Here is a 6,000-nt window from a genome sequence, read left to right on the forward strand (position 1 = left end):
CTTTTCTTTTTACCGTTCCAGATTATCTGAAATTTTTTTTTTTTCTTTTTGAGATGGAGATTCGCTCTTGTTGTCCAGGCTGTAGTGCAATGGCACGATCTCAGCTTACCACAACCTCTGCCTCCTGGGTTCAAGCAATTCTCCTGCCTCAGCCTCCCTAGTAGCTGGGATTACAGGCTCCCACCCGCCATGCCCAGCTAATTCTTTTTTTTTTTTTTTTGAGACGGAGTTTTGCTCTTGTTGCCCGGGCTGGAGTGCACTGATGCAATCTCGGTTCACCACAACCTCTGCCTCCTGGGTTCAAGCGATTCTCCTGCCTCAGCCTCCCAATTAGCTAGGATTACAGGCCTGGGCCACCACACCTGGTGAATTTTGTATTTTTAGTAGAGACAGGGTTTCTCCATGTTGGTCAGGTTGGTCTTGAACTCCCAACCTCAGGTGATCCACCCGCCTCAGCCTCCCAAAGTGCTGGGATTACAGGCATGAGCCACCGCCCCCGGCATCATGCTATTTTTAAATGTGTTACGAACTTATGAAGAAGCATGGGGGTATCACATGAGGTATTAGGAAACAATTATAATAGTGTTCAGTATGCTTGGCAAAGTATAGTCATGTGATATAAAAGGCGTTTGTCAAAGCTGCTACTGACACTGGAGTTAAGATAGGCATTAATCAGTAGATTCTTTTTTTTTTTTTTTTTTTTTGGTGAGACGGAGTCTTGCTCTTGTCGCCCAGGCTGGAGTACAATGGCACAATATTGGCTCACTGCAACCTCTGCCTCCCAGGTTCAAGTGGTTCTCCTGCCTCAGGCTCCTGAGTAGCTGGGATTCCAGGGACCCACCACCACACCTGGCTAATTTTTTTGTGTGTGTATTTTTAGTAGAGATGGGGTTTTGCTATGTTGGCCAGGCTGGTCTCGAACTCCTGACCTCGTGATCCTCCCGCCTTAGCCTCTCAAAGTGCCAACAGGCGTGAGCCACCATGCCCGGCCTTAAATAGCAGATTTCAATGGCTCCACAGTCTATCACTGGTTTGTTGATCCCTGGAGGGAATAAATGCTATTATGGTCTAGGGGTTGTGGGATGGCAGGTTTCCTCTTCCTGGAACATCCTTACCCTAAGAAGGTCATGAATTTGATTTCCCCACCCCAGGCCCTGCCCCTCTTTTGTCCCTGGCTTGGGCGAGGCTTGGGCGAGGGCTCCAGGGTGGTTAAAAAGCGGCCTAGTGCCTGGAGTGGGAGGCTCAGGCAGGCAGAAACGCTGATCCTTTGAAAGGAGCCTCTCAGAGGTCGCTGGGCTCGCTAGGCTCCCAGTCGTGCTTGAGGGTGGCAAGACTTTGGAAAAGACAGTTGCCTGGCCTGGTTCCTGGCGGCCAGCCCGCAGAGGTCAGGCGATCATCCACTCTCTTGACGAGTTTCACTACCACATCTAGGAAAGGCCTCTCTAGGAAGTCCCAGAGATGAGGTCTGTGCCAGCAGAACCTGGGGCATGAAGACCCAGAAGAGGCTGGTTCAGGCTCCACTCCAGGGCCAAGGCTGCCCCTGCAGCATCCAGGGTTTTATCCCACTCATCTCATCTGCAGGTCCTACAAAAGAGGGAGACGCCACGCTGGCTTTGCATCTTCCAGAGACACTTGACCAGTTTGCCTTCCAGAGCCACATCGTCGAGGCCGAAGTAGAAGCTCAGAGAGATGCCGGTTGACCAGGCAGTTGGTGGCTTCCTCCACCTGGGTGGAGTCATTCTGACACATCTGGGAGCTCATGCTTGGGGACAAGAAGCAGATAACCACAAAAACAGTGTTGGCTGGGCCCCGAAGCAGGAGGTTGCCAAGAAGATGGCGTCGGAGGCTGCAAGTGAAAAGGAGATGGGAGGCGATCAGAGGCTGGAAGAGGGAGCACCCTGGTCTGTTCATTCCAAACACTGTTCAAGCAAGAGACAGAGCCAGAACCCAACATGCCAACTTCAGGCAATGTGCCGTAGATTTCAAATGTGTGTTATGTATAGTTTTTTTTTTTTAATGTGTGTTATTAATAGTTATCAACAAGCCTTAAACCTTCATTTAATCCTTTGGCCCAGAAGCCATAAAGAAAAAGATTGTCAGATGATGATGATGATGATTGAGACAGGGTCTTGCTCTGTCACCCCGGCTGGAGAGCAGTGAGGAGATCACAGCTCACTGCAGGCTTGACCCCTGGGCTCAGGTGATCCTCCCACCTCAGTCTCCCGAATAGCTGGGCCAACAGGTGTGTGTTACCACACCCAGCTAATTTTGTATTTTTGGAGAGATGGGAGCTTTTTTTTTTTTTTTTAAAAAAAAACGTCTGTTTTTACAAAAGACACCATAATTGAAAAGTGAAGTAAGGCCAGGCGCAGTGGCTCACGCCTGTAATCCCAGCACTGTGGGAGGGTGAGGCAGGCGGATCACTTGAGGCCAGGAGTTCGAGACCAGCCTGGCCAACATGGTGAAACTCCGCCTCTACTAAAAATACAAAAATTAGCCGGGTGTGGTGGCATGCACCTGTAAGCCCAGCTACTCAGGAGTCTTGAACTCAGGAGGTGAAGGCTGCAGTGAGCGGAGATCACACCACTGCACTCCAGCCTAGACAGCAGAGTGAGACACTGTCTCAAAAAAAAAAAGTGAAGTAAGTCTGAAAGACAATATTTACCACAATTAGATAAATTATTAGTTGTTAGAATATATAAAGAACTTGTACAAATTCATACTAAAATTGGGCAAAGGAAATGAACAGATAATTCACAAGACAAATTAGTGTTAAATAAACATTCAAAAGGTATCCAATCTCAGAAGTAATCGGGCACATGCAAATTAAAACAATAAAGTGTTGTTTTTGCCCCTCAATGTGTCCAAAGTATAATATTAATGAAGTGGTGGAGGACTAGATACTCTCTCTTATGCAGTATTGGTGGGAATTGATATTGGTACAGTCTTTTTAAAAATTGTGGTCAACGATAACAAAAAATGTGCCATTTAAGCCATTTTTAAGCGTACAGTTTGGTAGCATTAATTAATATTCATTGTGTGTGACCATCACCACTATCCATCTCCAGAACTCTTTTTGTCTTTTTCCCCACTAAACACTAACTCCCCATTCCCTCCTTTCCCAGTCCCTGGCGCCCACCATTCTACTTTCTGTCTTTATGAGTTTGACTGCTCTAGCTACCTCATATAGTGGAATCACACAGTATTTGTCCTTTTGTGTCTGTCTTGTTTCATTTAATGTAATGTCTTTAAGATTCATCCATGTGGTAATATGTGTCAGAAGTTCCTCCTACGTTCAAGAGATTCTCCTGCCTCAGCTTTCAGAGTAGCTGGGATTGCAGGCACCTGCCATGACACCCGGCTAATTTTTGTATTTGTAGTAGAGACAAGTTTCACCATGTCGGTAAGGCTGGTCTTTTTTTTTTTTTTTTTTTTTTTTTGAGGTGGAGTCTCGCTCTGTAGCCCAGGCTAGAGTGCAGTGGCTCAATCTCAGCTCACTGCAACTTCTGCCTCCTGGGTTCAAGCGATTCTCCTACCTCAGCCTCCGGAGTAACTGGGATTACAGGCGTGCGCCACCACACCCAGCTAATTTTTGCATTTTTAGTAGAGACGGGGTTTCACCATATTAGCCAGGTGGGTCTGGAACTCCCGACCTCAAGTGATCTGCCCGCCTTGGCCTTCCAAAATGTTGGGGTTACTGGCGTGAGCCACCGCGCCCAACAGAAGTTCTTTTTTTTTTGATACAGAGTCTCGCTCTGTCTCCAGGCTGCAGTGCAGTGCCCTGATCTTGGCTCACTGCAACCTCTGCTTCCCAGGGTCAAGCGATTCTCCTGCTTCAGCCTCCCAGGTAGCTGAGTGGGACTACAGGTGCATGCCACCACACCCAGCTAATTTTTGTATTTTTAGTAGAGACGGGGTTTCACCATGTTGGCCAGGATGGTCTCCATCTGTTGACCTCGTGATCCGCCCACCTCGGCCTCCCAAAGTGCTGGAATTACAGGCATGAGCCACCGCGCCCAGTCAGAAGTTCCTTTTTTTATTTTTCAGTTTCTGCTCTGCTAAATGAATTTTCTTCCTTTTAAGGCTGAATAATATTCCATTGTTTGTTGTACAGTCTTTTGAAGGGTAATTTTGTAACAATCCCCAATTTTTGAATGCCATAATCTTTGATACAGCAATTCTACTTCTAGTATATCCTGAAGAAATACTTGCACATTTGTGACAAGAGATATTTACAAGGATATTAATTGCAGTATTGTTTTAATAGTAAAAAATTAGAAGCAATCTAAATACCATCAGCAAGGAGAAGGGTAAAATATGGTGTATCTATACCATGAAATATTTTGCAGCAGTTTGAAAAGAATAAGGCACATCTATATGTGCTAGCATGGAAATGTCTCCAAGAAAGATGGGTATGTAATGTATAATTCCATTTATATATAATTTTTAAAGTATGTTTTTATATAACACAAACATATGTGACACATTGAAAACAATCTGGTGGTAAATACACCAAACTTCTAGCAAGTGGCACAGAAAAAGATGCGTGGGAAGAGGACAGCTGGGAAAGGACACTGAAAAAGGACTTCAATGTTTTTACTCACTATGTGTCTGCTGGTTGAGTCCTTACAACTGCATTGTATTCGTTGTTATTTAAGTAAAAAATTAATACTGGGAAAAGAGGAAACATGCCAAAGTGAATATCCTTGGATGGTAGGGATAATGAGTGCTTTCTTTTCCTATGTTTCCCAAATTTCCTACACTGAGCATGTATTACATTCATAGTTAGCAATAACATTATTTGAAGGAGAAAATGGTATATCTAGTGTAAATGCAGCCGTGAACAAGGTGAGAGTAACTATATATGGAGATATCTATACACATATGCATATTTACATTGGCATAGAAGTTCAGAAAGACAGGTATAAATGTGGCATTACAGTGTCCTCACACAGCAATTACCAGCAATGTTCCTATTACCCTTTTTGTTTTGTTTTGTTTTTTGTTTTTTGAGACAGAGTTTCATTCTTGTGGCCCAGGCTGGAGTGCAATGGTGTGATCTCAGACCACTGCAACCTCCGCCTCCCGGGTTCAAGCGATTCTCCTGCCTCAGCTTCCTGAGTAGCTGGGATTACAGGCACCCGCCACCACGCCCAGCTATTTTTGTGTGCGTGTGTTTTTGGTAGAGACGGGATTTCACCATGGTGGCCAGGCTGGTCTCGAACTCCTGACCGCAGGTGATCCACCCGCCTCGGCCTCCCAAAGTGCTGGGATTATAGGCTTGAGTCACCGCGCCCGGCCCCCCATTACCTTTTTTGTTTGGTTGTGTTTTGGAGACAGGGTCTCCTCGCTCTGTCACCCAGAGGCTTGAGTGCAGTGGCGCGATCACAGTTCTTCCTTTCTGGAAGGCAGGGGCGCGCTTCCCGAAAAAAGGGGTATTTCCAGCGGGAGAAGAAGAGGTCTTTCGCTCCCGCCTCCAAAGTTCCAATTCCCCAAATTCTGCGTTTTCGGGCAGTAGCCTAGGAAGAGCGGGCTCTGCAGCCAGTTTCTCAGGCCACTGCGCCACAGACGCGGGACGGCGCGGCACCCGATGTCGCGACATCTGGTGGTGACCGTGAAGCACAATTCCCTCTCACATCTTAAAAATCGTGCGCCCCTCACACACTGGCCGGTTTTTTGTTTTTCTTTTTCTTTTTTCTTTTTTTTTTTGAGACAAGTTCTGGCTCTGTCCCCTAGCGCGATCACTGCTCACTGCAGCCTCGAACTCCCTGGCTCAAGTGATCCTCCCACCTCAGCCCCCCGAGTGGCTGGGACCACAGGCGTGTGCGCCACCATGCCTGCTAAATGCTTGGGGTTTTTGTTGTTGTTGTTTTGTTTTGTTTTGTTTTGTTTTGAGACGGAGTCTCGCTCTGTTGCCCAGGCTGGAGCGCAGTGGCGCGATCTCCGCTCACTGCAACCTCCGACTCCTGGGTTCAAGCGATCCCCTTCTGTTGGCCTCCA

General features: G+C 46.7%; 1 long non-coding RNA gene across 1 annotated transcript; it reads right to left on the reverse strand.

Moving 5' to 3' along the window:
- Positions 1 to 370: 370 nt before the first annotated feature.
- On the reverse strand, positions 371 to 6,000 carry LOC140708607 (uncharacterized). Its single transcript, XR_012088754.1, has 2 exons — positions 5,311 to 6,000; positions 371 to 1,846 (listed from the first exon to the last, which is right to left on the reverse strand). It is a non-coding gene; the product is annotated as an uncharacterized lncRNA (long non-coding RNA).

The sequence above is a fragment of the Chlorocebus sabaeus genome, chromosome 16 (genome assembly GCF_047675955.1).
Source record: "Chlorocebus sabaeus isolate Y175 chromosome 16, mChlSab1.0.hap1, whole genome shotgun sequence".
Classification (NCBI taxonomy): Eukaryota; Metazoa; Chordata; class Mammalia; order Primates; family Cercopithecidae; genus Chlorocebus; species Chlorocebus sabaeus.